Raw genomic sequence first — 9,334 nt, 5'->3', positions numbered from 1 at the left:
CTCCTGTATCAAAGACTCTATTAAACTGTAATGATAGAAGCAGAAACTGTCTTTCATTCCTCTTACAGCCCTCGAAGGCAGGAATCTGGAGGCGCTTGTCAAAAATCGCCACGCTGGCACAGCTAGGCTGGAGGGGTGTTTTAAATGCAACGCCGGTGTGTCAGATCTAGAGGAGGTAAAGGCAGTGGGGATCACCCTGCCTCTGCCCCAGGGGGGTTCTCGTGGTTCCTGCGGGAACACCAGTGGGGCTGGGATGGATCTGCAGCGGGGCCAGACTGACTCCATAGCACCATGGGCTCATGGCAGTCCGGCCGCAGACCCAGGCAGAGTCTGTCACCCCCGCAGCACCCGGTGACACCACCATTCCAGTCCCTGTGATTTCTGACCACTTTCTGCAGGGCCCATGGTCAGCCCCTGCCTTTTGCTCCTGCGGCTTTTCCCGGCCTCTGAACTCTCCTCCGGTGAGCAGCATGTTTGCAGATGGTTTTGCTCTGAGTTGGTGCAAAGGGTGTTGGAGAGGGAAGAGAGTTGAAATAAATCGGACAGGAAATGGCATTTAACCTGTCCTCTCCATGGGTTTCCTCCCAGCACGGTCACTGGGAACACAAAGCTCCCACCACTGCCTTTTCCCCAGTCCCTATTACAGACTTGCAAAGGCTCCGGTAAAGCTTTTTGCACCACGTGTGTTTATTCCCTGCTGATCCCCATGACTCCATGCGTTTCCTTTCCACATCACCAATCTTTATGTGAAGGTGGCTCTTGCTTCTCTGGTGATGGGCTTTGCATGAGAACCTTGATCAAGTAGGACAGGCTCTCTGTCAATCCCTCTGTATTGGTGCTGCAGCCAGAAAAAAAACCCCAGCCTTGCTGGATTGCTGCTCCCCAGGAACTCATTCCAGGATTAGCAGGAGGCAGAAGAACCCCTGGCAGAGAGGAACTTTCCTTCAGAGGGTGCCCTCCTGCTTCTACAGCACCAGTTGGAATCGCTTTGAGCCAGTGAGCTGCCATTTGTGGGAGGAAGTTCAGTGGTTCTGGTTCTGAAAGTTGGCAAGCGTTTTCCCAAAGTAACTCCAATAGGACCCAGCTGCCCCAGGGAGCCACCAGCAGGACCTACAGTAACAGGTCCATTCTCACCAAAGAGCCAGTGGGGAGCAGGATGTTGAAAGTCAGGACAAGCTGTAAAAAATACATGGCTCCTTCAACAACTCGCCTGAAAGGCAGTGCAGGACAGCCTCGGCAAGCGGCTGTCTCTGCATCGGAGTCGATCCCGTGCTGGTCAGGGACAGCTCGTTAACACTTTCACATCCAGCCCCTGTTCGAACCATTCCCCAGCTCTCTTAGGAGACAGTCACCTTTCCAGCCAGAGGGATAGAAAGCTGGGGCAGCTAAAAGAGGAAAGGAGAGCCAAGAGGCTGAAGAAAGCATCTGTAACAGGACATTTATTGATGTACAGGTTTCTGTTCTGCAACCAGAATCAGCTGCTTTTCCCTAGCCGGGCTCCCAGCAACGCTGCCGTGCCAGCAGCAGCTCAGCCACTGCTGAGTCCTGGCAGATAAAACAAGGAGGCTGAGCGACACGGCCACGGTGCCTCTGCGTGCTCAGGTCCAGGACAAGGTCGGGGTCAGTGGATACCACGAAGAGAGAGATGCGGCGGGATAAGTCTGGCCCAACGTGGCGGTCTTTCCCACCGACGTCTGATTTCACTGGGATGTCACTCAGCAAAAGTCATTTTTCATCTTCAGTGCTGCATTCTTCGTAGGCCTTTGAGCACACAAAAGAAGGAAGCAAGCAGTTAGCAGAGATGCTCTAAGAGAAGACTCCAGTCTCCCCTGCAAGGCTCCATCCCATCGTTAACAGTAAGGATCCATGACTGAGCCTTCATCTAAACATACCAGGATCTGGGGATAAAAACCCAGAAGAAACAAGATCAATGACTTGGCAAACAGACCTCACGCACACTCAGAGTTGTGTGCTGCCCCTCCAGCATACAAGGAGAGAGCCGTAAAGCCAATTTTTCTGAAGTAGCTACGCTGGGGACACAGATCAAAGCTCCAGGGGAAGACAAACGAGAGCAGAGCATTGACTACGTGACACTCTTAAAAAGTTCTGTCACAGTTCCTGATCTAATGGAAAGAGTTTGTGATTAATGCTCAGAAGAACAAGCACTTGCTGTTAAAAATGTGTCTTCATGAATTGGCTCAGCTGCTGTCATCTTGGGAGCTTGAGACGGTTTTGTATATATTTATTTCCTTTTTAATTTTATTATTAACATTTCATTAAAGTAGTTTAGTTCCTTCTAAACTCCTAAGTCTCTTTTCCCCTCTTCTGCCTCTCTCTTTGAAGAGGGGTAGGGGGGAGCATCTGTTGGTCCCATCTGGGGTCCCCCATGTGCCCAGTAGTCGATTTGGCCTAAACCACGACACTCACGAAACAGCAGAAAGCTAAGGGGAGTGGGGAGAGGGAGCATTTAGTGAGCTACATCAGCTCCCTGAAGGGTCAGACAACAGAAGAGCAAGGAAAGCACAGGGTATGCCACTGGTGACAGCAAGCGCTAGGAGAGCTCAGGTGTCCCCTGGCCATCCCTCACAGTCGTAGGGGTGACACAGGTTTTCTGCTTGAGGGTGACATAGTGCTGCCAGACTGTAGCAGCAGCCACCTGGGACATCACACATTTCAAACTAAAACAAGCAAAGCTGACAGACGGACCACGTCCGACAAGCGCAACGGGATGCATCCAACAGACCCTCAGCTGCACTGGCTGGGGTGGGCAACCAAATGTATCACCAAGTAAAAATGCAAACACGCTTTGAGGGGGTCCTGTGAGACGAGATGGCAGGGAGAGGCCCAGGAGGGCTAAAAGGAGGGTCAGTAACTATTGCTGAAACAAAAAGCTATGGTTCAAGTCACACACCCATCTGGAGACAAGCCTTGCCTCTCTGGAGAGCCGATTTCATACTCAGGGCTTGTTTGCTGCATCAACAAAGACCTTTAAGCGAGGAAGCACGGTGGTACCCCTCCATGCCTTCATCCTATAGGCTTTTCGCAGGACACAAAGGGGTTTGAGGGCTTACCTGTAACAGGAGGCTTGGGGAGGCATGTGCTTCTGCTATAGCTGCTGCTGGTGCAGGGCTGACAGTTAAACTGCTGGAGTTGTCTCTTCCACACCTGCCAGAGCCCTGTGCTGTCCTTCTCCACTTGCATCCCGCTGGCCCAGGTCCCAGCAGCGCAGAAAGGCAACTCCTGCGACTCCAGCTGCCTCCTGCAGAAAGACAGACTGCTGAGAGCAAGACCTGGGGCCAGTGCGCGCACTAAGCACAGGCCTGCAGACCCCAGATTCTGCAGCCTTCCCCTAGCGTTAAGCAGTGGGCTTCCTTCTAAAACCTCTTTCTGCCCAGGACTAATATTTTTTTTTCCTCATGATTTTCTTTCCTTCCCTGGAAAGCTCCAGAACACCTTGGTGAAAAGGTTTTCCTAAGGCCATCATTTTTGCTCCTTTCCTAGTGCTGGATCACCACTACATTCACCATAAGAACAGAGGATTTTCATCAGCACAGACTGAAAATGATCTTGAGACGCATCTAGTCCGGGCCCTTACACTGACAGCATCAAGGACAGGCTGGCAGCCACAGATAAATAGAATCATAGAATGGTTCAAGTTGGAAGGAACCTTAAAGATCATCCAGTTCATCCATCCTGCCCTCGGCAGGGACACCTCCCACCAGCCCAGGTTGCTCCAAGCCCCATCCAACCTGGCCTTGAACACCTTCAGGGATGGGGCAGCCACAGCTGCTCTGGGCAACCTGCGCCAGGGGCTCGCCACCCTCACAGTGAAAAATTTCTTCCTAATATCTAACCTAAATCTCCCCTCTTCCAGTTTAAAACCATTACCCCTCGTCCTATCACTCCCCTCCCTGATCAGGAGTCCCTCCCCAGCTCTCCTGGAGCCCCTTTAGGCACTCACAGGGGCTCTAAGGTCTCCCCGGAGCCTTCTCTTCTCCAGGCTGAACCCCCCCAACTCTCCCAGCCTGTCCTCCCAGCAGAGGGGCTCCAGCCCTCCCAGCATCTCCGTGGCCTCCCCTGGCCCCACTCCAACAGCTCCATGTCCTTTCTTGTGCTGAGGACTCCAGAGCTGGACGCAGTGCTCCAGGTGGGGTTTCCCCAGAGTGGAACAGAGGGGCAGAATCCCCTCCCTCGCCCTGCTGGCCGCGCTGCTGGGGATGGATCCTGTTCCCAGGATGTTCCTGTAACTTCCACTCAGGATTCCCAAAGCTCTGGGCTTGGGATGTGACCAAGTCCAGTGACATGACTCACTTGTATGGGTGTTTTGCTATGGCCTTTGTCAGCGCAGAGACATGCTGGCCGAATTCCTGCCATGCGTCTAGGAACAGCACTTCGATGTTACCCCACAGCTGCAGCACCACCAGCGACTGGAGGAGGTGAAACATGTAACACACCGACCAACGGGACAAAGACAGGCTTGGGTGGGCCAGCTGTGAGCCCGAGGCCATCACCCTCCTCGATCCTCAGCCAGTAGCGCTGGTGTCAGCCCCGGCCACCAAAGGCACCCAGCGAGAACAGCAAGGAGAACAAAACGGTAGGACACGTCCCTCAGCAGGTGAAGCTGGGCTGGGGCTGGAAGGGGAGGGAGGCTGGGCTGCCTGCATTAGCTCTGTTTACACAGAGCCGCAGTAAAGCCTGCTCATCCTTCTTAGCTCCCAGTAAGCCATCGAGTCACAACCCCCTCCGGGGCATACTCAGGCAGGGCAGGAATTTAGTTCAAGGGATATCAAGCAAGGGTTTAGATGGTATTTGACCTAGTTTGTGACTGCTGTGGCATCACAAAGAGCATTGCTGATCTGCTTGTGGGACACAGGCTCTGCAAGGCAGAGAGCCGAGCGAGAACCTCAGAGGCTGCTGTAAATGCACGCACAAAGTACACCCTCAAGACTGCCAAAGCCAAGTCCTGGTCCCCTCGAACATGGACTTTGTGATTCACAGCCACCACGCTGGCACCAAGCATCAGCAGCTCAGCCCCAAACGTGTCCCCCCTGCAGACATGTTGATCTCCACCCGCCATAAGCTTCCCCAGCACCGCTGCTTGCCCGGAACGTACCGCCTGCAGGCATCCAGCCCAAGGATGGCCAGGCTGTAGGTTTTGGTGGAGGAGCCCTCCAGACCAGCTAAAGACAACACTTGGTTGAGGTCAGGCTGCCTCGCTGACGGGGAATTGACAAAACTCTGAAGGAAGACAAATCACACCCAAGTCTGTAGCAGCCCTCCTCTCCGAAAGAGCTCCGGCAGGACAGCGGGGGGCTTTCCAAGGTGCACCTCACTGGTGGGAACAGGCAGGAGCCAGCCTCAGGCTGCAGCCGAGAGCATTGCCTTTGGGCACGCACCACATGCCACATCTGCCAGTGTCCCGCTGCTTCTTCTGGCTCTAACACTCGCAAGGCTACATCAATACTACGCTGGTGAACCACCACGACTGAACTGAAAGATAAACTTCCTCCCCAAAACAGAAGATCACTGAAGGTGCAAAAACACCCTGGTGAGGAAGGCACTGACAACTGTGGAAGTTGCTAACTAAGACGAAAGGACACAAAATAACTTTGCCTGCGCTGCACACTGTTAGATGACAACGTTATCTGCACCTACGTTATCTGTAGTCTATTATACGACCACAGTATCTGCAATGTTTTATTGAGCAACAGCAGAAATAAGAGTTCTGCCTCTGCCTGAAATTCCTGTAGTGGGGGTGAGCACGAGAACAGCCTACCTCAGCCACGCGGATACCATTTTACACAGAACCTTCCAAAACCAAACTGAAATGGGAAGTGTGTTCGGTCCCAGAAGGTGCCTGCCTTTTCAGGTTCCCAGTGAGGGGCTACAAGAAGCAATCACTGGGCTTAAAACATTCACCCAAGTGTCTGAGCCAGGATCTTTGAGGAGACCTGTGGAGAAGGCCAGAACAATCCTGAGGTGAGAAAAAGAGGTATTTCATCAGCATTAATAAATGACAACAAAAATGCAAGTGCAAAATGAGAATTCTGCAAGCGTGGGAAGTCTGCCTTCCCGCAGCGCGTGCGCTTGCTGGGTGGATCGCTAACTGAGTTATTAACTTCATCGTTGCCCATCTCTGCAGGCACCTATAAAATGGTCTTTCTTCAGTCCAGCCAAGCACCTGGACAGTGCACAGGCAATTTGCCACAATGACTCTCAAAATCAGCTCACACATTCTAGGTTATTAAAGGCAAACTTCAGTGTCGGCTCGCCTATTCCCTCAAGATCTAATTTTATTAAATTTGTAGAAACTTAGTTATTTTTGAAATCTCCCTCTCTGTAAAAGACTGAAATTAGCCAACAGGCTGAACAATTAGTCGCTAGGAAGCTGGCTTCCACCACCCGTGCACACCTCCTTCCACGCTCACTTCAGCCCTGTTCCCATCACTCCTGTGCACGCTGCTACTCCAGCAGCGGGAGCGGAGTGGCATCCCAGGTGGATGTCACCAGGGAGGCCACCGAGAACGCGCTCTTTATCAGTGGCTCTGCACTCACTGTCAACTGTAGCTACCGTGAGTCGACACCATCCATCCGGCACCTTCCTTACAGCTGTCTGTAACCTCAAACCACATGTCTGGACTGTTTTCTTTGACAGATACCTGCTGTAGACTGAATTTATGTGAGATGTTTCAACAAAATAGCACAACTATTTCTGAGAATGCAAGGGGAGGGTTAAGAACACGCTACTTGTCCACGTTAAAAATATCAACACCTTGTTTTACGAGGGAGCTTTGCCAATGGGACTGCCCGGCCCAGCCCCAAGCTGCTCCCCGGGGCAGGAGGGACCTTAGGGTGCAGGGCTGGGTGCTGCAGGCGTGGAGCAGGCAGCGCTGCCTGCGCTCCCTCTGCCGGCACCGGGGAAGAAGAGGGGAAAAGCCTCTGGCTGGCGCAGTGAGACCAGGGGTGGAGAGGAGAGCTGGGAAGGCAGGAGCAGGGTTGAGACCTCGGCAGGAACGAGGGCAGAAGAAAGAGATGAGCAAGAACTAAACTGCTTAGCACCAGGGCAGAGGGGAACGTGAAACCCAGGGACAGGGAGAAACTCTGCAGACTCGGTGGGTGCTGATATAATCACCGCAGTGGAGTTTTTAAAGTGAAAAATCACACGGCATTTTCTCTTGGCGGGCTGTGCGTTCCACCCGCCCGCTTCACCAGGCTGACCCAGCTCAAACAGGATCGCTCACCCAGAGAAAGGCTGTAAAAATACATTTCAGGGACCTCCACCACCTCCCGCGCACCAGCTCTACCCACGACTTCACACCAAATTCCACAACACAACAGTATTTATCCCACAAAGACTTTTCTACTGGCAGAATAATAAGCACAACAACAGGGCTGTGTTAGCGCAAATAGGGACAATCTTCCTTGGGTAAAGCCATGCTATGAGCCCCCAAAATACAACCCCTAATTATTTTATTGGTGCAAACGTGGTAATAAGTTACTCAAAACCGTGTTGGATAAAGCAGCTGGATCCCTGCCATCCAGAGAACCAACAGAACCTGCCCAAGATCTGCATGGAGGAGAGCGAGCAGACCAACAAGTCTCTAAACGGAACATTTAAGGATACAAACCACGTATTCTTAAAAAAACATGTTTAGTTAAACAAATCTTGCTGCTAGCAATTAGCAGTGGAGTGAACTCTTACCATAAGGATAATGTAATTAGCAAAAAGTGGTGTATGACAGATGCTAATGAACAGAACGATTCCAGATATAATGCTTACGGCTCTAATTGCATGTGCGCGGTGATGAGCTGCAGCTCGGATTCAAGCCACTGGGGACTAGGATGCAGCATCACACTTGTCACACTTGTCACACCAGCCACTCTGCCCCTGCCAGGGAAACCCACCCAGCAACGCGGGGCTGCCCAGGCAAGCTGCAGGGTGAGGAACGGGCCGGCAGCCCCGCTCCCCCCAGGACAGGTGATCAGAAACACGCTCTGGGCGGTCAGATGTGTCAGGGGATCAGCAGAAGCACTTGCATGTGCTGGTAAAGAGCCAGGATCCCCAGGACACACTGGCGGCCAGTGCCACAGAATAAGCCACCTCATTTTCTGCCAGTGAAGCTCTGCCTATGGGTCCTGATGCCCTGAAGGTCCTCCCTGACCAGGCAGAGCAGCTCTGGAAGCAGACCCAGCCCTCTGTGAGGCACCTGCACAATGTATTTCAAGCGCTGGTATTTCCAGAGGCTTATCTTGGAGCTGAACCAAGAAGCGAGTTCCAGACAGCAGGTAACACTGCCGACCCATGCAGGCAGTGGAGATCGGGACTACAGGTCTTCTTATCTCTTCATGTCGACCCTCAAGGATGTGAGTGAATTAACAGCCAGGAGCTCGCTGCCCCACAACTAAATCAGAAACATGGGCTCTATAAAGACAGGCTCCCGGAGCCCTCTGGGGATGAAGCGCTGCCCTTCTGCTTCAGCAACAAGGCCCAGAGAAGTTAAAAAGACCGTTTTCCAGAGGTGCCAGCCTGGGCCTGCCAGCCCCAGAGCTGGAGGGGTTGGTCCTCATGGGAAAGTAACGGAAGATCGGCGAGGAGGATTGCAAAGCCACTCAAGTGACTTGCAGCTGGGGTGCTGGAAAACACATATATCACACTAATCGTTGTTTAGTCTTATGTGCTTGACAAGCAGAACATCCGCGCTTTGATAACACAGGCTGTGGTGGACTCGGAGCCACTTTATCGAACACGCCTGAGATTCCTGCCCTGCTGGTGGAGAAGATCAAAGCGCAGTGGACAACTACGCCTGCTTGGACCCCTGATGTACCGTCGAGAACAGCGGGTTCGGACGCTCTCTCTCAGAATCCCAGACTGGTCAGGGTCGGAAGGGCCCTCTGGAACTCCCCCAGTGCCACCCCCCGCCAGAGCAGGGGCACCTCCAGCAGTGGCACAGGACACGTCCAGGCGGGTTTGGAATGGCTCCAGAGTGGGAGACTCTCGCTAACAAGGACTCTCCCTGGCAATGACGGAGCTCTGCAGTGCCCGAGTTCCCGCCTGCTGATTTGGGCATCCCCTGGCTCGCGATGTACCAAGAATAAACTTACTGTTTGCATTTCATCCGTGGTTTTGCAGTTGTTCCTGTGTCGGCTCACACAGACCTCTCTCCATGATGCTCAGGAACGAGGTGGACATCACAGCAGCGGCCCACCACAGCAGTCACGACAGCAACGACAGAGACAACGAAGCCAAAAAAGCCTAATAAACGCCCAGAGGGCTGTGTGGGCGCCAGGCCGACGGCCCGGGAGCGGCCCGGGCTCAGAGGGGACCGGGCAGGCC

At 53.1% G+C, this 9,334-nt stretch overlaps 1 long non-coding RNA gene across 1 annotated transcript; it reads right to left on the bottom strand.

The window, feature by feature from the left end:
* Positions 1-1,434: 1,434 nt before the first annotated feature.
* Positions 1,435-9,183, bottom strand: LOC309677525. The gene is made up of 3 exons (XR_014269688.1): positions 9,103-9,183; positions 3,072-3,259; positions 1,435-1,761 (listed from the first exon to the last, which is right to left on the bottom strand). It is a non-coding gene; the product is annotated as an uncharacterized lncRNA (long non-coding RNA).
* Positions 9,184-9,334: the final 151 nt, after the last annotated feature.

Source organism: Vanellus vanellus (assembly GCF_965231255.1).
Source record: "Vanellus vanellus genome assembly, chromosome: 14".
Taxonomy (NCBI): Eukaryota; Metazoa; Chordata; class Aves; order Charadriiformes; family Charadriidae; genus Vanellus; species Vanellus vanellus.
Note: the sequence above shows the minus strand (reverse complement) of the source record. Positions and strands in the feature narration are given on the sequence as shown.